The sequence below is a fragment of the Mustela putorius genome, unplaced genomic scaffold (genome assembly GCF_011764305.1).
Source record: "Mustela putorius furo isolate JIRA1106 unplaced genomic scaffold, ASM1176430v1.1 tig00000083_pilon_pilon_pilon, whole genome shotgun sequence".
In the NCBI taxonomy this organism is placed as follows: Eukaryota; Metazoa; Chordata; class Mammalia; order Carnivora; family Mustelidae; genus Mustela; species Mustela putorius.
Window position 1 is genome coordinate 19,913,325 of NW_025421273.1, and position 25,214 is coordinate 19,938,538.

At 36.6% G+C, this 25,214-nt stretch overlaps 1 protein-coding gene across 2 annotated transcripts in view; it reads right to left on the reverse strand.

Moving 5' to 3' along the window:
* The window catches only part of RAB28 (RAB28, member RAS oncogene family), a 102,553-nt gene that overhangs the window by 39,595 nt on the left and 37,744 nt on the right, over window positions 1-25,214 (reverse strand). The window lies entirely within an intron of this gene.

The following is a 25,214-nucleotide window of genomic DNA, read 5'->3' on the forward strand; positions in this document are numbered from 1 at the left end:
CCTTCATCCATTTTGAGTCTATTTTTGTGTGTGGTGTAAGGAAATGGTCCAATTTCATTTTTCTGCATGTGGCTGTCCAATTTTCCCAGCACCATTTATTGAAGAGGCTGTCTTTTTTCCATTGGACATTCTTTCCTGCTTTGTCGAAGATTAGTTGACCATAGAGTTGAGGGTCTATTTCTGGGCTCTCTATTCTGTTCCATTGATCTATGGGTCTGTTTTTGTGCCAGTACCATGCTGTCTTGATGATGACAGCTTTGACAGCTATGCCCATTTTTCTAATGAGTTGCCTTTTCCTTGTATATCTGTAAAAGTATAGTAATCTTTTGTCATTTACTTTTGTTATAAATACCTTCTCCCAATTTGTGGCTTATCTTTTTTAATTCTTTAACGTGTCACTTGATAAAAACAAAGATGTTTATCTTCTTTGGTATTTACCTTATGTGGTTGATATATTCATTATTTAAATTTAGCATTTAGATCTTGTTTAAGAACTCCTTCCACATACCAAGATAGGAAACAAATTCCTTTATTTGTTTCTTCTAAAAAGATGTACCATTAAAATTTCATTCCAATGAACTGATTTTTTGTGAATGGGAATAATATAGGGATCCACTTTCTTTTTCAAATAAACAACTGTCCAAGGACTACTCAATAAATATTCTACTCTTTCTCAAAGATTTTCATTAACACTTTCAAAATAACATCCCAATGCCATTTACATGAGCTTTGTTTCCAGCATCTCTCTTCTGTTTCCTTGAGTGCATTCCACACTGTCTTTATTATAAGCTACTTATAAAAAGTCTTGATCACTGGCAAGGTATATGCTCCTCACCTTGTAATTCAGGAGCATAGTGACTTTTCAGGACCTTTACCCTTCCATATATATTTTAGATATGGTCTGTTTAAGCACTACACACAAAAATACCATCAGGCTTTAATTGAAATTATGCTGAATCCATAAACCAATCGAGAAGAACTTACATTTTTCCAATATTCAATCTTTGTATCCTTTAATATGGTATTTGTCTTATTTTATTTGGATCTTATGCTTGTACAATTTTCTCAAGAGGGATTTTCAACATAATTAATCATATCTAAGAATTTGGTAATTTTGTTTCTTCATTTTTAATCTATATATCTTATTATATTTTTCTTACCATCTTACAATAGCTGGGATCTCAAGAATGATGTGTTGAATATAAGAATCATGAAAGTAGACATACTTGTACGTACCTGATCTCAGGAGGAAAACATTCACTCTGTGACTACGCAGTATGATATTAACTATGGGTTTTTCATAGATGTCATTTATCAGGTTGAAGAAGTCCCCTCTTGTTCCTAGTTTGCTGAGAGTTTTTTTAAATCATGAATTGATGTTGAATTTAGTCAAATGCTTTTTATACATCTATTGAGATCATCAAATGGGTTTTGTTCTTTAGTTTATTTAGTTTATTGATATAGTAAATTATACTAATTGATTTTGAATACTGAATTAGCCTACATTTCTAGGACAAACCCCCTAATGTAGTATCTTTTTTATACTGTATTTTGTTGAGCATATTGTATATGCTCTCCCTCTGTCCCTACCCACTTCTTCCCCAAAAAGAGAGCAAAAACAAAAACAAACAAAGAAAAACAGTAGAGAAATCAATGAAACCAAAAACTGGTCCTTGAGAAAGCGATGAAATTGATAAACCTCTAACCAAACTGAATATGAAAAAAAAATAATAATTACAATATCAGGAATGTAAGAGGGAATTTACCATATGTCCTGCAGATATGCAAAAAGACTTTTCTGTGAATTAACCCCCTGAATATTATGTTTTCTGTCTTACTTATTCATTTTCTTTTTTTAATCCCAAGACTAAATTCCTTATCTTATTAATATTGCTACAACAACTTTCTTTTGATTAGTGTTTGCAGAATATATCTTTTTCCTTCTTTTTACTTTTAACCTATCTGAATCTTCATATTTAAAGTGGGTTTCTTATAGACAGCTTATAAGTGTGTCTTGCTTTTTTATCCATTCTATCATCATATTTTTAATTGGTACATTTAGACAAGGTTTTGGGAAACTTTTCTCTGTAAAGGGTTAGAAAGTAAGTCAATTATGAGTCTGTGGGTTATATGTTCTTCATAGCAACTACTCAACTCTGCCATTGTACGGAAAAAACAGCCCCAGACATAATGTAAAAGGTGAGTGTGGCTCTCTTCCAATAAAAATACTTATGGACGATTTTCATATAATTTTCAGAATATCCTTCTTTTGATGTTTTTCCAACCATTTAAAAATGTAAAAACCATTCTTAGTGGACCATACAAAAAGAGGACCCTTACTCTACACTAATGGTCAAATCACTATCTGTTTAAAAGCCTTTGGAGACTTTCTAGAGTTCTTAGAAGAAAATCTAAACTCCTTAAAACATTATCTCTTTTTCTCAACTCTCCTTCCTTACACCCTAACCTCTAGCTGGGACAAATACAAATTTCCATTATATTTCAGACTGTTTCCTAGCTTCTAAAGTTTTATTTCAGCCTGGACTGCTCTTTCTTGCACTTTTCTATATAGTATGTTCCTACATAACCCATAAGACTCTGTTTAAGTATTTACTTCTGCTGTGAAGTCCCCCTGTGTACTCAGCACATCACTATAGGACAACACTATCATATTGTCTCCCCCACACTTGTGCTTGGCACTTATGAATGAATTAATGAATGAGTGGGTACTTTTTTTTTTTTCTTGGTTGCAAATAAAATCATAGTGAGATTTATTGGAATATGCTACTATATGATACATTCTAACTTCAAAATACTTCTTATTTAAAATTATATCCCACAGGGGCATGGGGCTGGCTCAGTCCACAGAGCATGTAACCCTTCATCTCAGCATTGTAAATCTGAGCTTCACCATGGGTATAGGGATTCTGTTTAAGTATTTACTTCTGCTGTAAAGTCCCCCTACATATCATAATGTAGGGTGTAGGATTACTTAAAAATTAAATTAATAAATAAATCTTTTAAAAAATTCAAACCTCAGAAATATATCTCATGGGTGCAATGTGTTCTATGAAGCTAAAACAATAAACACCAGTCTACACTCAAAAGAGGCAAAAGAAACCTGTCAGCCTTTATGAAATACAAAGAGACTACAGAACTATTCAAGAGACTACAGAACTATTAATACACTATATCTTTACTAAATTGAATTTAAATTTTATAAAAAGAGACAAAGACTACAGAAAATCCTTCTGAAAACTACTGTTCTCATGTTAATGAATTACCTGATTCTGAGACTTAAAAAATAGATTTCTTTTATTGACTACTCCAAAAAGCTTTTTTTCTTAAGATTTTACTTATTTGACAGAGACAGCTGAAGAAAGAAAGACCACAAGCAGAGGGAGTGGCAGGCAGAGGAACAGGGAGAAGCAGACTCCCTGTTAGCAGGGAGCCCATTGCAGGGCTTGATCCCAGGACCCTGGAATTATGACCTGAGCTGAAGGTAGACGCTGAACTGGTTGAGCCACCCAGGTGCCCCAAGAAAAACTTTTAATAAGAAAAGCTGGCAGCACTCCTTACAATTCTATGTCAGTAATACAATCAGTACTTATGTATAAAGTTCTGAGATTTCTTTATGAATATTGTAATCATGGGGGAGAAATGAATGGGAAAATACTGAACTCCAATTCCCATTTTTTAGAATACTCAATTCACTATTTGAAAAATAAATGAAAACTACACCATGAGAATTTAAAATGAACAAGCATTATAGCTTTCAGGTGAAAACACTAACAAAAATTTTTAATTCCTCCATTTAGCAGCCCAAACTATAACTTGCACAGTTCACTGGAATCTATTGTTCATCTAAGTTTGACTTTTGGTTCACTGCCCCCTTACAATAGTCAACATTATAAAAGTCATGCTTCTTAGAAATAATCACAAAGAAATAATCATAAATGGAAAAATGAGTAAACTACAGGGTATCCAATCAGTAGAAATTTTAGGTAGCTCTTCAAAATAGAGCTTTAAAAAAAGTCTGCATACAAGAAAAGATATATAGGCTTAAAACTTTAAGTGAAAAGAAAATATATACAGAAAGAGCTTAAAAGAATACATGCACATATTAACTGGTTGGTTCTATACGGTAGACTTCATAGTGATTTTTTTTTCATAGGTGTCTGCATTTTCCAATTTTCTAAATCAAATATGTAATGATTACTCTTTAAAGTCCTGCAAAGTATCTATTACAGAATAATTGTATAATAACTTTAAAATAACACTGTAACAACATCTTAGAATACATTACAAAAGTGATATGTTTTAAATAATTCATTATGCTAAAACTTCAATATGAGACATAAATGTACAGTAAAGTGATTTTTTAAACAAGTGTATCAGGGCATCTGGGAGGCTCAATCGTTAAGCGTCTGCCTTCAGCTCAGGGTGATGATCCCAGGGTCCTGGGACGGAGCCCTGCATTGGGCTCCCTGCTCAGAAGGAGGCCTACTTCTCCCTCTCCAACTCTCCCTGCCTGTTTTTCTCTTTTTTCTCTGTCAAATAAATAAATAAAATCTTTAAAAAAATAAAAATAAAAACAAAAAAAGTATATTTTTATGCAATATTTTTTTAATTTATTTTTTATTTATTTTCAGCATAACAGTATTCATTATTTTTGCACCACACCCAGTGCTCCATGCAATCCGTGCCCTCTATAATACCCACCACCTGGTACCCCAACCTCCCACCCCCCGCCCCTTCAAAACCCTCTGATTGTTTTTCAGAGTCCATAGTCTCTCATGGTTGACCTCCCCTTCCAATTTCCCACAACTCCCTTCTCCTCTCTAACTCCAACATGTCCTCCATGCTATTTGTTATGCTCCACAAATAAGTGAAACCATATGATAATTGACTCTCTCTGCTTGACTTATTTCACTCAGCAAAACAAGTATATTAATGACATATTTGGCATCAACAGCACTCTAAAAAGTTATGAAGTTAACACCACTAATATTTAATAATATATTTTATTAAAATTTAAAAATATTTTCAGATCTCCCCATATGATATTAATCCATTCAACAATTATTTATTATATTATCTTTTAAATATAAATGTCTCAGAAGAAAATAATGCACTATAATAAAATCTCATTTGGGGCAAAAAGTGGCATCAATTAAACTGAATGGATATAAATAATTCTATCAATTGCCAATAAAAAAGTCAACTTCAAAAATCAAAATATACACCTCTGATACTACTCAATCATGATGAAAACAAAAGATATGCAAGCCAATTCCAATGAAGAACTACATGTCACTGAAACAATCATTCAAACTTTAAAGTTTCCAAAAAGAAAAGTTTTAGACCTCTTTTTATTGATCACATCACATTACATTACCCTTCTATAGCATAATACAAAAATATGTCTGAATATTGGTTGTCTAACATCTCTCACTACATCTCTCTCATGGCACTAATTTAAAATAACACTTTTATTTTACTCTAGGCCATTTTTTTAAAGATTTTATTTATTTATTTGATAAACAGAGATCACAAATAGGTAGAGAGGCAGGCAGAGAGAGGGGGGGGAAGCAGGCTCCCCACTGAGCAGAGATTCCCGACGTGGGGCTCGTGGGGCTCGATCCCAGGACCCTGAGATCATGACCCAAGCCAGAGGCAGAGGCTTAACCCACTGAGCCACCCAGGTGCCCCTACTCTAGACCATTTAAATGTAAAAACTTCTTTGGGTTTTTCATACTCTCTCCAGCTCAGTGTTTTGTTAAATGAGTCTTTATGGTAAAAAAAAAAAAAAAAAAAAAAAAAAAAAAAAAGCTTCAACTGTCTTTACAAGACTGTTATCTCTGTTAATTGTTTTTAAAATCAGTACTTAAGCAAAATAAGGATTTGTTATTTATTACTATTACTTAGGGTTCAAAGTACCACTGATATGCCAGACGAAATATTAAAAATGAGAGTACAAGCAGTATTTTAAAAAATGAAGGTGCAGGTAGAAAAGAGAAAAAAAATTCTTAAAGATAAAATGAGCTGGTAGAAATAACTCTCAATATATAATACAAAAGTTTTCTAGTATGAATCCCAGAAGAGTAAAGTGTATCAACTAGGGTTGTACCAAAGATGCAGAACCAGCATGGGTGTTAAAGAAGAATTTATTATAGGGGTTAGACCTTGTATAACTGTGGAAGCTGTAGGAGCAGCAGATGTAAGCTTTTGCCTCTGCATCTAATCTTAAGCCTGAAGTCACTATAGGTCAGCCAAACCAGCAATCAGAAAGGGAACAGAATAAAAAGAGGAGCAAACAAACAAACAAACAAAGGAGCAAAGAGAAATTGGAACCCCCAAGGATGAGCTAGGATGGATAAAGACAACTGAAATCTACAAGAACTGGAACCCACGAAGACAAAAGAAAGTGGCAATGACAAACTGGAACTCACATCTGTCTCTCACCAACTCCAACTTTGATGCCAAGTGTGAGCTAGGAGAGAAGCCTACACCCTTCCCTAGAGGTTTGTACATGAAGGGCAAGTACTCAGAGATGCTAAAAAGGGAAATCTGGCAGGAGCTGAAAGAACTGTTGATCCACATGCAATCCCAAACCTACAAGTGACCTAACAAATCAATGACACTGTAAGAGAGCTGACATAGTGCCTGGTACTCAGCACTGACCCTCAGAGAGACAAAAAACATGCCTGCCACTTCCTGTGCAAAATGTCTCTTGTGGCCACTACTAACCAAAATCTGGGGAAGCATTTTCAGGTTAGCCAAGTTGACCTAGTACAATGCCACCAGAGAGAGAAAACAGGTCAATACCTCCATGTAACTGCAAACTATTATAAAGGTATGAGTGGAGAAGGACAACTGTACAGACTTGGTACACTAGTGGTACACCAGTCTAGGGAAAGTCCTTCTTAACTTCTACAATGGGCAGTGGACTCAGTTATCACCTGCCTATGTACCCATATTAGAAGCTCAACTTTTCCATTTGCCACCAATATTCTACAATCAGGGTGAAAAAAGACTGCAAGCCCTGAGGTCCATCCTCACATTCAAGGTAACAACTACTGAGAAAATCTAATATTGACTATCATCATAAATTTAAAAACCCAGAGCAGCTACTAATACTATTCAATTCTATCTTCATATTTTAATAGGAATAAGCAAGTATTCACAGATCATAAGGAATCAATGTGAGGCCACAGAACTATTGACTCTCAAGAAAACAGTCAATAAAGAAAATGAAGAACAATACAAAAGAAAGAAAGAAAGAGAGAGAGAGAGAGAGAGAGAGAGAGAAAGAAAGAAAGAAAGAGAAAGAAAGAAAGAAAGAAAAAGAAAGGCAGGCAAGCATCCTGTCCTCCTCATCTCCAGTCTCTTCCTGTTGGGCAGCAGGGGCTGCTGCAGTTAATTCTTTCATTTCAGCATCATGGTAGAGACAATTGATGCAGCGGGATATGGAGGGCAACGAGGAAGGCTGGGCTCATCTAGGATGGTAATATTCTGTATTTTATAAAGACTTAGGTTATACAGGGGTACAAACTGTCAAAATCAACAAATAGTACTCTTGAGATCTTTTCATTTCACTGTATCACCACAAAAAAAAAAAAAAATTGAAGTCTAAGTAAAGATATGCACAATGAAATGTTAAGTGTGAAAAGCACCATCTGCAAGTTATTTTGAAATGCATGAAAAAGTAGATGAACTGCTTGACTGGTAAGAGGGTATGGCTAGATGGGCAAATTTGTGATAAAGCAAACATAGCAAAATATCCATTGTAAACTCTAGATCAGGAGACAGCAAACCATAGCATGTGGGCCACATCCGGTCTGCCACTTGTTTTTGTTATGGCCCAAGAGCTAATACTGGGTTTTACAATTCTTAAAGATTTAAAACAAATGAATAACCCATGACATGAATGTGAAATATGAAATACAAATTTCAGTGACAATAAGGTTTGGAATACAGCCACAATCATTCACTTATATACTTTCTATGGCTGGCTTCACACTACAGTGAAACAGGTAGGATAGCTGTAACAGTTAGCTTATGACTTGCAAAGCCTAAAATATCTACCATCCAGATCATTTCAAAAAAATAAGTTTGCTGACTCCTGCTCTAGATAATGAGTATACAAGTTTACTGTAAAATTCTTTCAGCTTTTCTGTGTGCTTGAAAATATTTATAACAGAATGCTAAAAAAAAAAAAAAAATCCGTTATTTTAACTGATTCTACATTGGCTCACTGGGAGGTTAAGAGAGATTCTATCTGATTTAAGCACTGCAGTCAGCTTTTCTAAAACCTACCCAGAAAAAAATCATGTGCTTACAGTTGCAAACAGAGAGAAAACTACTATCTAGACTCTCATAAAGCTAAGAATCCTAAAGAGATGCTTTGTCCACTAAAACTGGATAGAAACATTCTACCCAACAGCCAATCAAAGTGTCAAGGCATTATAACATTGTATGAAATCACAGGTCAAAGAAAGAAAAGAGACATCCATAAGAAATCAAGACATCAAGCCTTCCTCCATTCCCACTCTCAGTTGAAGACTGGTAGTTTCCCAGGGCTACATTAAGAAAGTATCACAAACTAGGTGGCTTAAAACAACAGAAATTTATTCTCTCACAACTTCAGAGGCTACAGGTCAAAAATCAAAGTACTGGCAGGGCTGTGCTCCCTCTGAAAGCTATAGGGAAGAATTGTGCCTTGCGTCTTCCTGGCTTCTTGAGGTTTCCGGCAAACCTGGACATTCCTTGGCTTGTAGCTGTATCACCACAAACTCTGCCTCCATCTTCACATGGATTTCTTCCTTAATTGTTTATGTTTCTGTACAATTTTCTCTTCCTTAAAAGATATGTCATTGTATTTAAAGTTAACCCTACTCAAGTATGACTCATCTTAACTTGATTATATCTGCAAAGACCCCACATTTATGTAAGGTCACACTTACAGGTACTAGAGGTCAGGATTTCAATGTATATTTTTGAGGAAAAACAATTTAACCCACAACAAAGACTATTCCTCCTATCTCACTGAGAAACTGGAAACAGTCAAGAGACCATTCACCACATGTGCCACCAAACCTATACATCAAATATGGTATAAGAGGTGTGCCTAGTGGCTCAGTTGGTTAAGCATCTGTCTCTTGATATCAGCTCAGGTCATGATCTCAGGGTGATGAGATCGAGCTCCACATTGGGCTCTGCAACTGGGCATGAAGGTTTCTTCAGATTCTCTCCCTCTCCCTTTGCCCCCACCCCCACTCACATTCATATATGCACACTCTCTCTCTCCTCTCTTAAAAAAAGAAAGAAAGAGAGAAAGAAAAAGAAAAAAGAAAACTCCTCATAAGAATAATCTATATTTATTGATTCCAATTTGTCTTCTGTCCTCACTTCACCAAAATTGATCTTATAGATAAATAATGAATTGCTGCTAATTCTAATAGTCAGTTATTGATCTTCTTACTTACCTATCATCAACACTTGACATAGTTGATTCTTCCTGCCTTAGAATATCTTCTTCAACTAGCATCCAGAATATCATACTCAATACCAAAACTAGGTAAGTAACATTTTTTTTTGAAATGTTTAAGAGGTACACTGAGATGTAGTAAGTACTTTAAGGCATTCTTTGAAATAACATTAATTAAGAATAGCTGCAAGGTTAATATAAAAATGTCAACTGCTTTTATATATTCCAGTGATGAATAATTGAAATGTGAAATTAAAAACATAATACCATTGGGGCATGGTATACCACCATAATACCAGGTGGTTCAGTCAATTAAGCTCAGCTCAGGTCATGATCTCAGGGTCCTTGGACTAAACCCCACGCTGGGCTCTCTGCTCAGCAAGGAGTCTCCTTCTCCCACTACCTCTATCCCTCCCTTTGCTTGTTCTCTCTCTCTCCTCAGATAAATACATTTTAAAAATCTTTTTAAAAATTTTTTTGAACCATAATATCATTTACATTAGTAACTACCCCCCCCAATTAAGTCTTTAGGTATAAATCTAATAAAATATGTGCAAGATCTATACCCTGTAGAGAAAATGTATATGTAGAGGAAAACTACAAAAGTCTCATGAACAGGGGCACCTGGGTGGCTCAGTGGGTTAAGCCTCTGCCTTCAGCTCAAGTTGTGATCCCAGGGTCCTGGGATCCCGCATCAGGCTCTCTGCTCAGCGGGGAGCCTGCTTCCTCCTCTCTTTCTGCCTGCCTCTCTGCCTACTTGTGATCTCTGTCTGTCAAATAAATAAATAAAATCTTAAAAAAAAATCCCCCTCAAAACAGGATTAAAAAAAAAAGTCTCATGAACAAAACCAAATAAGAGCTAAATAAATTGAGAGATACCCCATGTTTATGGACAGGAAGGCTCAATATTATAAAGATGCCAGTTCTATCCAACTTGATCTATAAATTCAAGGCAATCCCTTTCAAAATCCCAGAAAGTTATTTTGTGTATATTGACAAAACTGATTCTAAAGTTTATATAAAGAGGCAAAGGATCCAGAATAGCCAAAACAATAATGGAGAAGAGCAAAGTTAGAGGACTGACACTACTCAAATTCAAGACTTATTATAAAGCTCAAGGAATCAAGTTACTCTGGTATGGCAAAAAAAAAAAAAAAAAAGAAGAAAAGATAAATGGAACAGGAGAGAAAGTCTAGAAATAGGCCCATATAAATATAGTCAACTGATCTTTAACAAAAAACAAAGATAGTACAATAGAGCAAAGACAGTCCTTTCAATAAATGGTGCTAGAACAACTGGATAGCCATATCCAAAAATAAGTGGATCTAGATACAGACTTTACATCCTTTACAAAAATTAACTCAAAAAAGATCACAGACCTAAATGTAAAGCACAAAACTATAAAACTCCTATTAGGTAACATAGGAGAAAACCTAGATGATCTTGGATATGGTGATACCTTTCCAGATACAACACCAAAGGCACAATCCATAAAAAAAAAAAATGATTAGCTGTTTCTTCATTAAAATTAAAAACTTCTACTCTGGGAAACACAATGTCAATAGAATGAGTAGATAAGTCTCACACTAGCAGAAAATACTTGCAAAAGATACATCTGATAAAGCAATGTTATCCCAAATTTCAAAAAAAAACTCTTAAAATTCAGTAATAAGAAAACAAATTGAAAAATGGAACAAAGATCTTAACAGACACATCACCAAAGAAGATATACAGATGGGAAATGGCCTAAGAAAAGATGTTCCATATCATATATCAGTAGGAAAGCACATATTAAAACAATGACATAGCACTGTAACCTACTAGAATGGACAAAATCCAGAACTGGATTTTGACAACACTAAATTCTCGCAAGGATGTGGAGCACGAGGAGCTCTCAATAATTGCTCAATCACCGTTATTTAGAATACAAAATAGAATAGCCCCTTTAGAAGAGAGTTTGACATTTTCTTACAAAACTAAAAATATGCTTACTATATGATCCAGCAATCATGTTCCTTGGTATTTACCTAAATGAACTGAAAACACATGTCCATAAAAACAAAACGAAACAAAACAAAACAAAACAAAACAAAACTGCACACCAAAGCTTATAGCACCTTCATTATAATTGCTAAAACTTAAAAACAACCAAGATGTCCTTCAGTAGATGAATGGAGATAGACTACATCAAAAAGAAATGAATTATCAAGGCATGAAAAAACATAGAAGAGAATTACTGCATATCACTAAGTTAAAGAAGCAAGTCTGAAAAGGCCACACACTGTATGACTCAAACTACATGACATTCTTGAAAAGAAAAAACTATGGAGACAGTAAAAACATCAGTGGTTGCAAGGAGCTGGGCAGGGAAGGTAGGGGGGCTGGAGAAAAGGTGAAGCACAGAAGATTTTTAGGGCAGTGAAAATACTCTGTATAATACCACAATGACAGACAAATGCCATTACATATTTGTCCAAACCCAGAGAGTACATAATACCAAAAATGAAGCAGGGACTATGGACTTTGAGTGATATATGGTATGTCAGTATAGGTTTGTCAATTGTAATTCTGATGTGGTGTTAATAACAGGAAAAGCAGTGAGGTTTGGGGAAAGATGGTGGAGGAGTAGGGGACCCTATTTCAACTGGTCCCCTGAATTGAGCTGGGTATCTACCAGATCACTCTGAACACCCACGAAATCAGCCTGAGATGTAGGAAGATATATCTGTTATCTCTACAAACAGAGTATCTCTGGGGGTTGGTTTAGAGGTATGAAGCAGGGAGCCATGATTCTGCAGGCAGATACTGGAAGATAATGAAAGGGGGAGGGAGCCTCTGGGATCCCATGCCCACAGAGCACAAAACCCTCCCACGCTAGGGACTGGGCACAGACTCACAGACTGGTAGAAGCAGGGAAAGGACTTCAGGACAGCTCCCCCAGACTGAAACCTGGAGCTGTGGGGATACACGTGCAAACTAGAGGTGGCTGGTGGTTTTAGAAGCACAAAGGGCAGAGATGGGCCTGGACCTGGAAGCACAGGCTGGGAGTGTTGCTGTGGGGGGACACAACCCAGGACTCTGTGGTTTTTAGCAGCACACACAGAAACGGAGACAGTGAGGCTTGGAGAGTACACTGAGGAGCAGACTGTAATCTCTCTGTTCTGAGAAAGAGGTTTGGATATAGTCACTTCTGCTCTGACTCTTAGGGAGGATCCAGAAAGCCATCAGAGAAAGCCACCAGAGAACAAAAGCCTCAAAACACCAGTTTTCACAGAGCCCATCCCCCTTCATAGGGTACAGGGCAACTCTGCCCCAACATGGTTGACTGAATAACAGCACTACAGCCCCCTCCCCCAGAAGACAGGCTGGAAGAAAAAGAGGCCAACAACTCTAAGGTCCCTATAAAACAGGTGCATCTCACTTGGTTGTGGTCAATAATTTGTACTCTGTACATCCTCCACCACCCCTCAACAAAATGACTAAGAGAACACCCACACAAGAAAAATTCAGCGACTGTGACCTCTGCCACAGAATCAACGAATATGGATATAAGCAAGATGGCAAAAACAGACTTCAGGATAACAGTTATGCAGATAACAGCTAGGATGGAGAAAACCATTAATGGCAATAGATTCTCTAAGGGCAGAAATGAGAGCTCATCTGGCAGAACTTACAGATGCTATCAATGAGATCCAATCTAATCTAGATACTCTAACAGCTAGGGTAAATGAGGCAGAACAACAAATTAGTGATCTAGAAGATAAACTGAGAGAAAAGAAGGAACATGAGGAGGCCTGAAACAAACAGCTTAAAATCCATGAAAACAGAATTAGAGAAACAAATGACACTATGAGAAGTTCCAATGTCAGAATTATTAGGATCCCAGAGGGGCTGGAGATAGAGAGAGGACTGGAAGATATACTTGAGCAAATCGTAGCTGAAAACTTCCCTAATCAGGGGAATGAAACAAGCATTCATATCCTAGAAGCAGAGAGGACCCCTCCCAAGATCAAGAAGAATAGACCAAGCCAGTCATGTAATAATAAAACTCAAAAATCTTAGAACAAAGGAAACCATCTTAAGGGAAGTTAGGGGCAGGAGACTCCTTACATACAGAGGCAGGAGCATCAGAATAACGTCAGACCTGTCTACAGAGACCTGGCAAGCCAGAAAGGGCTGCCAAGACATATTCAGGGTACTATATGAGAAGAAAATGCAGCCAAGAATACTTTACCCGACAAGGCTGTCATTTAGAATGGATGGAGAGATAAAGAGCTTCCAAGACCGGCAAAAACAAAGAATATGTGACCACTAAGCTGGCCCTGCAAGAAATATTAAGGGGGCTCTATAAAAGAAGAAAGCCCCCAAGAGTGATATAGAACAGAAATTTACAGAGACAATCTACAGAGGAGGGACTTTACAGGCCCAACATGATGACAACAAAATCATATTTTTCAATAATCACTCTCAACATGAATGGCATAAATGTTCCCATAAAACGGACTAACTGCAGATTGGATTAAAAGATAGGACCCCTCCATATGCTGTCTATAAGAGACTGATTTTGAACCTAAAGCTACATCCAGACTGAAAGTGAAGGGATAGAGAACCATCTTTCATGCCAACCAACCTCAAAGGAAACCTGGGGTAGCAATTCTCTTATCAGACAAATCAGATTTTAAGTTAAAGACTGTAGTTAAGTTAGAGATACAGAAGGACACTATACTATTCTTAAAGAGTCTATCCAACAAGAAGATCTAACAATTGTAAATATCTATGCCCCCAATATGGGAGCAGCCAACTATCTAAGCCAACTGTTAACCAAAATAAAGAGACATATTGATAATAATAAATTAATAATAGGACATTTCCACACTCAACTCTCAACAGTAGACAGATTATCTAAACAGAAAATCAACAAAGAAACAAGATGCTTTGAATGATACTCTGGGCCAGATGGACCTCATAGATACATGCAAAACATTCCACCCTAAAACAACAGAATACTCATTCTTCCCTAGCACACATAGAACTTTTTCCAGAACACACCATGTGCTGGGTCACAAATTAGGTCTCAACCAATACCATAAGACTGAGATTATTCCCTGCATATTGCTAGACCACAGTGCTTTGAAACTGGAACTCAATCACAAGAAAGAGTTTGTAAGAAATGCAGATACTTGGAAGCTACAGACCATCCTGCTCAAGAGTGTCTGGGTCAACCAGGAAATCAAAGAACTTAATTCATGGAAACAAACAATAATAAAAACACATTCATCCAAAACCTATGGGATATGGCAAAGGCAGTACTAAGGGGGAAATACATGGCCATCTAAGCCTCAATCAGAAAAAATAGAAAAATCCCAAATACACAAACTGTCTTTGTACCTTAAAGAACTGGAGAATCAACAAAACTTAACCCTAACCCATGCAGAGGAAAGGAAATAATTAAGATTAGAACAGAAATCAATGAATTAGAAACCAGAAATACAGTAGAACACATCAAAGAAACTAGAAGCTGGTTCTCTTTTGTTTTTTTAAGATTTTATTTATTTATTTGACAGAAATCACAAGTAGGCAGAGAGACAGGCCTCGGGGGGGGGGGGGGGGGGGGGGGGGAGAGGCAGGCTCTCTGCTAAGCAGAGAGCCCTATGCAGGGCTTGATCCCAGGGCTCTGGGATCACGACCTGAGCCAAAGGCAGAGGCCTCAACCCACTGAGCCACCTAGGCACCCCCTAGAAGCTGGTTCTTTTAAAGAATTAGTAAGATCAATAAACCACTGGCCAGACTTACCCAAAAAAAGAGAAAGGACCCAAATTAACAAAACTATGAATGAAAGGGGAGAGATCATGACTAACACCAAGGAAATAGAAACAATAATCAGAAATTATCAATAGCTATATGCCAATAAGTTAAGCAACCTAGAAGAAATGGATGCATTCCTGGAAACTTATGAACTACCAAGACCAAAACAGGAAGAAATTGACAACATGACTAGACTAATAACCAGTAACAAGACTGAAGCAGTGATCAAAAACCTCCCCAAAAACAAGAGTCAGGACCTAATGGATCTCCTGGGGAATTCTACCAAATATTCAAAGAAGAAATAACACCTACTCTCCTGAGGTTGTTTTTAAAAAAGGAAACAGAAGGAAAGCTCCCAGATTCTTTCTATGAGGCCAACATAACCTTGATCCCAAAACCAAGCAAAGACCCCACCAAAAAGGAGAATTTCAGACCAATAAATTCAATAAATGAATACTCACCAGGATAAACATAGAGGCTAAAATTCTCAACAAGATCTTAGCTAATAGGATCCGACAGTACATTAAAAGGATTATCCACCATGACCAGGAGGGATTTATCCCTGGGATCCAAGGTAGTTCAACATTTGCAGGTCAATCAATGTGACAGTACACATTATCTTATATGTTGTTATGTGTTCTGTGTTCTTATCTTACCTTATGTGTTAAATGCTCTTATCTTACCTTATGTGTTATGTGTTCTTATCTTATATATCTTATGTGTTCTCCTTAAGAGACAAGAGAGAGAAGAACCACGTGGTCCTCTCAATTGATGCAGAAAAAACATCTGACAAAATACAGCATCCTTTCCTGATTAAAACTCTACAGAGTATAGGGATAGAAGGAACATTATTCAAATTCAAAAAATCCATCTATGAAAATCCAGAGCAAATATCATTCTCAACGGGGAAAAGTTGGAAACTTTCCCCTTAAGATCAGGTATGCAACAAGGATGCCCACTCCCACCATTATTGTTCAATATAGTGCTAGAAGTCCTAGCCTCTGCAATCAGACAACAAAAAGAAATAAAAGGTATTCAAATTGGCAAAGAAGGAGTCAAACCCTCTCTCTTCACAGATGACATGATACTTTATGTGGAAAACCTAAAAGACTCCACCTCCAAATTACTAGAACTCATACATCATACATACTGAAAGGATATTCAGTAATGTGGCAGGATACAAAATCAATGCACAGAAATCAGTTTCCTTCTTATAAACTAAAATTTTAACTGCAGAAAGAGAAATCAGAAAATCAATTCCATTTACAGTAGCACCAAAAACATAAAATACCTTGGAATAAACCTAACCAAAGAGCTAAAGGATCTATACTCTAGGAACTGCAGAACACTCATGAAAGAAATCAAAGAAGACACAAAAGGATGGAAAAACATTTCATGCTCATGGATTGAAAGAATAAATATTGTTAAAATGTCTATGTTGCCCAGAGCAATTTACACTTTCAATGCCATCTCAATCAAAATACCAACGACATTTTTCAAAGTAGTGGAACAAACAATCCTAAAATTTGCACAGAACCAGAAAAGACCCCAAATTGCCAAGGAAATGTTGAAAAAGAAAAAGGGCATCACATTGCCTGACTTCAAGCTATACCACAAAGCTGTGATCACCAAGACAGCATGGTACTGACAAAAAACACACACAGAGACCAATGGAACAGGACAGAGAGCCCAGATATGGACCTCAAAACTCTATAGTCAAATAATTTTTGACAAAGGAAGAAAAAATATCCAGCGGAAAAAAGACAGTCTCTTCAATAAATGATGCTGGGAAAAATTGGACAGCTCTATACAGAAGAATGAAACTCAACCACTCTCTTAAACCATACACAAAGATAGATTCATTGTGGACAAAAGACCTCTATGTGGGACAGGAATCCATCAAAATCCTAGAGGAGAACATAGGCAGTAACCTCTTCAAAATCAGCCACAAGAGCTTCTTTCAAGACACATCTCCAAAGGCAAGGGAAACAAAAATGAAAATGAACTTTTGGGATTTCATCAAGATAAAAAAGGAAAGGACACACAGCAAAGGAAACAGTGAATATAACAAAGAGGCAACCCACGGAATGGGAGAAGATATTCGCAAATGACACTATAGACAAAGGGCTGATATCCAAGATCTATAAAGAACTTCTCAAACTCAACACCCAAAAAACAAATAAGCACATCAAAAAATGGGCAGAAGACATGAACAGACACTTCTCCAAAGAAAACATACAAATGGCTAACAGACACATGAAAAAATGTTCATCATCACTAGCCATCAGGGAGTTTCAACTCAAAACCACATTGAGACACCACCTTACAACCAGTTAGAATGGCAAAAATTGACAAGGCAAGAAACTACATTATGTTGGAAAGGCTGTGGAGAAAGGGGAACTCTTTTACACTGTTGGTGGAAATGCAAGTTGGTACAGCCACTTTGGAAAACAGTGTGGAGTTTCCTCAAAAAATTAAAAATAGAGCTATCCCATTACCTAGCAATTGCACTACTGGGTATTTACTCCAAAGATACAGATTTAGTGAAAAAAAGGGCTGCATGCACCCCAATGTTCATAGCAGTAATGTCTATAATAGACAAACTGTGTAAAGAACCAAGACGCCCTTCAACCAATGAATGGATAAAGATGTGGTCCATATATACAATGGAATACTCAGCAACCAAAATGGATAAATACCCAACTTTTGCATCAACATGGATGGGACTGGAGAAGATTATGTTAAGTGAAATAAGTCAAGCAGAGAAAGCCAATCATACGGTTTCACTTATTTGTGGAACATAAGGAATAGCATGAAAGACATTAGGAGAAGGAAGGAAAAAATGAAGGGGGGAAAATCGGAGGGGGAGATGAACCATGAGAGACTATGGACTCCAGGAAACAAACTGAGGGTTTTGGGGGGGTGGGGGGGGGTTGGGTTTAGCCAGGTGATTGTTATTAAGAAGGGTACATATTGCATGGAGCACTGGGTACTATATGCAAACAATGAATCATGGAACACTACAACAAAAACTAATCATGTACTATATGGTAACTAATGTAACATAATAAAAAAAAAAAAACGGAAAGGCAAAAAGTAAAATAAAAATAATGGAAGAAGCAACACCATGTGTGGGAGCAGGGGGTATATAGGAAATCTCTGTACCTTCCTTTCAATTTTGTTTTGTCCTTCCTTTCAATTTGTTGTGAACCTTAAACTGCTCTTAAAAAAAAAAAAAAAAAAAGACTTTTTTAATGACTTTATTTTTTTTTATTTGACAGAGAGAACACAAGCAGGGGAAGTGGCTAGCAGAGGGAGAGGGAGAAGCAGGCTCCCCACTGAGCAGGGAGCCTGAAACAGAGCTCAATCCCAGGACCCTGAGATCATGGCCTGAGCAGAGGACACTTAACCGACTGAGCCATTCAGGTGCTCCAAAAAATCTGTCTTAATAGTACTATATTTTTTAAAAACAATAATATCAGCAAGCAGTCAACTGGTTCTGGAATTAAATAAACTTGCTTGGATATTAATAAAATTAAAGACTGAATCCCATGTAAAACTATGTCAACAAATGCTGTTTTCCTTAAATACTTCTTAGTAATGTAACACAGATCTTCCCACTTCAGAAACAAACATAAGCAAATTCAATCTCTAGCATCATGAAAAGCACTCAAGATCCTATATTAAAGCTGTGTGTGTGTATGTGTGTGTACACATATTCAGTTGAGGAAGAATTCTTAGAGAAAGCCAAATTTGGATCCACATACATCTTTTCAAGATCTCAATGAATCTGGCATTATAGGATGATCAATAGAAGCTTCTCACCTCCAGCAAAATTCTTGGCTTTAATAGATCCTAGCAGTTTTTTGGGTTTTGATTTTTTAATTTACCACATGTATACAGAATTCTGTAGCAAGAAAAATGTGATAGTATGATCTACTTTGAAGCTGAATCAATTCTAAACAATACATAAATGACTATCCTCATAAGATATCACTTTGAGGCACTATTTTCCCCTTCTACTCCCACTTAACACCTACTTGTATTCTAGTAGTGAAATATAAAAGAAAAAGAAATTAAAGCTTAGGTTAAAAGTGAGATTTGATTTCAAATTTTACACTAATAATTTTAAGTTTAATGACTATCATATTAGTATCAATCTTTTTTCTCAAGAGATTTAAACATAACATAATGTTCAAACTGAAGAGGACAAAAATTTGCCTGATTGCTGCTTCAACCTGGAGACCCTCTCTTTGACATCCCCATCTTTTGAAAAAATTCCTGTTGAGACTCCATAAAGATTTGGTGTAAAAACCTTTATTCAGGAAGAGAGGGCAAAGCAGAATTCATCCTCTTCTTAGCCTCAGGTTATCATATGGTCTCAACCAATCTGACAGAAATCCTGTATAATTCAGGAAGCAATCCTGGAGAAGAATGTCTGAGGAAAGGAACCTGGCATGAGATTTCAATAGAGGACCATGAAACCCCAAAAAATACCTCATCAATATCTATTACTTTGTTATTCCACAGTCTTCACACGATTCTGATCCTTTACCTCAATCTCCATTCAATATCCACCTTCCCCTGTCTGTCCATATATCCAACCTCATAAATCCAATCTTCCTCATAATTTTATGGCCAAATATTGAAAACTACCAGATCTTTAAGGGTAGTTAAGGGTAGGGACCATTATCTTACTCTTCTTGTATTACCAGTATTTAGTATGATTCTTAGGCAAACAGGTCCTTAACAAATGTTTGCTAAATAAAAGCATAATAACATATTGCACTGATGAGATGATACCCATGTTATTCAACAGTATTGGTCAAAATATTTGGCTAACCTTTAAAATGAGGGTTGCCGGGGGGAGGGGGTTTGGGAGAAGGGGGTGGGATTATGGACATTGGGGAGGGTATGTGATTTGGTGAGTGCTGTGAAGTGTGTAAACCTGGTGATTCACAGACCTGTACCCCTGGGGATAAAAATATATGTTTATAAAAATACAAAATTAAAAAAAAAAAATTATTAGTTTTAGTAACCTCTACTCTCAAGATTATGAATAATGACAATATTTTGTTACCGATGGTAACAACTTGTACTTTAGAAGTTCAGATTTTCGAAGCCACTTCCTTTAAAAAAAAAAAAAAAAAATTCAGTTTGTAGGTTTTTAAAGATTTTATTTATTTATTTATTTATTTATTTATTTTATTTGGCAGACAGAGATCACAAGTAGGCAGAGAGGCAGGCAGAGAGAAAGAAGGAAGCAGGCTCCCTGCTGAGCAAGAGCCCCACGTGGGGCTCAGTCCCAGGACCCTAAGATCATGACCTGAGCCGAAAGCAGAGGTTTTAACCCACTGAGCCACCCAGGCGCACCCAGTTTGTATGTTTTTAAATCACCATTAACATTGTCCTTCTCCTTGCTTTCCAAGAAACCAGGTAAGCATGGTGTAAGAAAATGGCTCAGCCTCATGGTCCAAATGAATGGAATTCCCTATAGGTCTGATATTCTGAAATAAACTGATCTATTTTTGAGTTTCTCTAACTATTTCTAGTTTTGAAACTCTCCTCATAAAAACACCTAACACAAAACGTTGGTAAATATAATCAACGTTTTATCTGACTTGTTGAATTTGAAAATATAAAACATTTTGAAGATATAAAATATTAAAGACTAAAACCCTTCTTAAAGTACTTCCAGCTATGACAGAATAACTGGGACAAGATTTTCCTCCTGCCACAAATCACCAGAAAACTGGATAAAATATATAAAGCAGACACTGAACATTAGGCTGGATGATCCTTGAGAGACAAGATACAAATAAGGTGAGCTTTATAGTCACTCTGACTTTCTATCTGGAAGTACTCTCTGGACAACACAAAGGGAATGAAGAACTAAAGGCAAGCAGCAGTGGCTCAGTGACTAGGGAAAACTGAAAACATGATTCAAACAAGTAGGAGCACTTGAGACTCTGTGAAGCAGAATACTGGAAAGGACAACTCTACGAAAAGAAAAAGGTCCAGAAATATTTATAAAAAGAGTCTTTTTGAGCCTATTCTGGAATACTAAGCTACACATATATAGGGTAAAATTCCATGAGGCTGGGCAAAGAAGAACTATAAAAATTCCCAGAAAAATTCCTAGGAGATATTTAATTTCTAACCAACTACAGAGGAAGGAACTCATAGAATTACCAGGGCATTCAGTGGAGAACACAAAAGGCTAAACTCTTTGGAATGGAATTAAACTAGCCCTAGAGTATAGGCATGCTAACAAAGCTCAAAGACTATCAAGCTACAAATAATTTAAGTGCCTACCAAAGTACAAAAGATAACAAAATACAGCAACAAAATATAGCACTCAATGTCCAAAGTGCCCAGGGGCAGCTGGGTGGTTCAGTTAGTTAAATGCCTGCCTTCAGCTGCAGTCATGATCCTGGGGTCCTAGGATCAGACTCCATGTCAGGCTCCCCGCTCAAGGGAGAGTCTGCTTCTCCCTCTGCCTACCTCCCCTTTCTGCTCATGCTCCTGTGCTCTCTCTCAAATAAAATCTTAAAAAAAAAAAAAAAAGGTCCAAAGGCCAGTAAGAGAAATATTACATAAAGAAACAATAAAATCTGAGCAATGTCAGGGGAAAAAACAGAAAAACAGATCCAGAAAGAATAAAAATCATGCGTTAATTAACGAGCACTAATGAAAAATTCACTAGAGTAGTTCAACAGCAGATTCAAACAGGCAGAAAAAATAATCAGTAAACTTGAAGACAGGCCAGTTGAAGATAGGCCAGGTCATAATCAAACTGAAATAGAGAAAAAAAATGATTGTCTCCACAGATACAGAAAAAGCATTTCACAAAATCTAACAGTCTTCTATGATAACAACATGACAGGGATATCTGTTCTCATCATTTCGGTTCAATGGAAGTTCTAGCTAGGGCAATTAAGCAAGAAAATTAATTAATTAAAAGGTATCCACATTGGAAAGAAAAGAAGTAAGTTTATCTCTACTTAGAGATGACATGACTTTATATGTTGAAAATCTTAAAGAATCCACACACATAAGACAATTGGAAGGGGAGGTGAACCATGAGAGACTATGGACTCTGAAAAACAAACTGAGGGTTTTGAAGGGGCAGGGAGGTTGGGGGAACCAGGTGGTGAGGTTGGGGGAACCAGGTGGTGGGTATTAAGGAGGGCACATATTGCATGGAGCACTGGGTGTGGTGCAAAAACAATGAATACTGTTACACTGAAAAGAAATTAAAAAAAAAAGAATGAATAAACTAGTTCAGTAAAGTTGTAGAATATAAGATCAATATACAAAAATCATCTGCCTGTCTATATACTAGCAATTAACAACCCAAAATTGAAAGAAGAAAACATTTCCATTTATAATAGGACAATAGCACTAAAAAGATTAAAATATTTAGGAATAAATTTAACAAAAGAAGTATATATTTTACTCTCTGAAAACTATAAAATATTGTTGAAAGAAATTAAAGAAAAACTAAATGGAAAAACTTGCCATGCTCTTGGACTGGAAGACTTAACATGGTTAAAAGGGCATTACTCCCCAAACTGATCTACAGATTCAATACAGTATATACCCAATTTCCATCTGACTCCTTTACAGCAAATGACAAGTAGATACTAAGATTCATAGGGATAGGCAAGGAACTCAAAATAGTCTACTCTTGAAAAAGAAGAAAGCAGGAGGAATCACACTTCCTAATTTCATACTACAAAGCTATAGTACTGGCATAAAGACAGACTTTAGTAAAGATCAGAGAAATACAAGCAAGAATCCAGAAATAAACCCATCTATGGTCAACTGACTGTGACAAGCGTCAAGACTATTCAGTGGGAAAAGAATATTTTTAACAAACTGTGCTGGGACATACACACATGCAAAAAAGATGAATCTGGACTCTTACATAATAAAGAAAACTTACTCAAAATGGACTAAAGGCCTAAAGATCTAAAACCATAAAACTCTTAAAACAAAATAAAGGTATAAATATTCATGGCCCTGGATAGGGCAAGAGTTTCTTAGATATAACAACTAAAGTCTAAGCTACCAAAGAAAAATATAGATAAAATAGATTGCAAAGTTTAAAATTTCTGTGTATCAAATGGCATTACCAAGAAGATGAAAAGGTAAACTGCAGAATCAAAGAGTTACAAATCATATATCTGATAAGGGATTTATATACTATAAAGAACACTAACAACTCAATAATAAAAAGTCAGCCCAGTTTAAAAAATGGGCCAATGATGTGAATATACATTTCTCCAAAGGAGATATGCAGCAATGTCCACAATAGCCAAATTATAGAAAGAGCCTAGATATCCATCAACACATGAATGGATAAAGAACATATAAATACACACACACACACACACACACACACACACAATGGAATACTATGCAGCCATCAAAAAACCAAAATCTTGCCATTTGCAATGATGTGGATGGAACTAGAGGGTATTATGCTAACCAAAATAAGTCAATCAGAGAAAAACAATTATCATATGAGCTCACTGATACGAGAAATTTGAGAAACAAGACAGAGGATCATAGGGGAAGGGAGGGAAAAATGAAACAAGATGAAATCAGAGAGAGAGACAAACCATAAGAGACTTTTAATCTCAGGAACAAGCTGAGGGTTGCTGGAGGGGAGGAGGGTGAGAGGGATGGGGTGGCTGGGTGATGGACATTGGGGAGGGTATGTGCTATGGTGAGAAAAAAATTGAAATTTTTAAAAAGAAGATATGTAAATATGCATTAAGTACATGAAAGATACCTAATATCAATAATCATTAAAAAATGCAAATCAAAACCACAATGAAATACTGCTTCACACACATTAGAATGTCTATCTTTTAAGTATAATAACACGTACTAGTAAAGATACAGAGAAATTACAGCCCTCATACAATGCCAACAGAAATGTAAAATGGGGGGACACCTGGGTGGCTCAGTGGGTTAAAGCCTCTGCCTTCAGCTCAGGTCATGATCCCAGGGTCCTGGGATCAAGCCCCACATTGGGCTCTCTGCTCTGCGGGGAGCCTGCTTCCTCCTCTCTCTCTTTCTGCCTGCCTCTCTGCCTACTTGAGATCTCTGTCTGTCAAATAAATAAAATAAAATAAATTAAAAATCTAAAAAAAAGAAATGTAAAATGGGGCAGCTACTGTAGAAAGCAGGAAAGCAGCTTGGCAGTTCCTCAAACAGTTTCTCAAATATGACCCAGAAATTTCACTCCTGGATATCTTCCCAAAAGAAATGAAAACTTACGTCTATACAAAAACTTGGGCAAAATATTCATAACAGCATTATTCATAATACCCAAAAATTAGAAACAACCCAGTGTCCATCACCTGATGAAAAGATAAACAAAACGTGGCACAATCTATCCAAAAATGCAATATTGTACAACCATAAAAAGAAATGAAGTAATGATACATTTATAAGCAAAATACCTAGAAGACATCATTATAAGTGGAAAAACCCAGACACAAAAGGCCACATATTTCATGATTCCATTTATAATGCCCAGAATAAGCAAACCCATAGAGACAGAAAGTAAATTAGTATTTGCCAGGGGCTAGGAATGGGGAAGAGTGGGGAGATGGTAAAAGAGCCATGACCGCTAATGGGAAAAGAGTTTCTTTTTGGAGGGATAAAAATACTCTGTAATTAGACAGTGGCACTGGTTACATAACCTAGAGAATATACCAAAAACTATATACTTTAAAATGGTGACTCTTAAGGTATATGAATTATACCTCATACCAAAAAAAGATCACCTAGGGGCTCCTGATGCCTCAGTTAGTTAAGTCTCTGCCTTCGGCTCAGGGCATGATCTCAGGGTCCTGGGATCGAGCCCCACATAGTGCTCCCTGCTTCTCCCTCTCACTCTGCC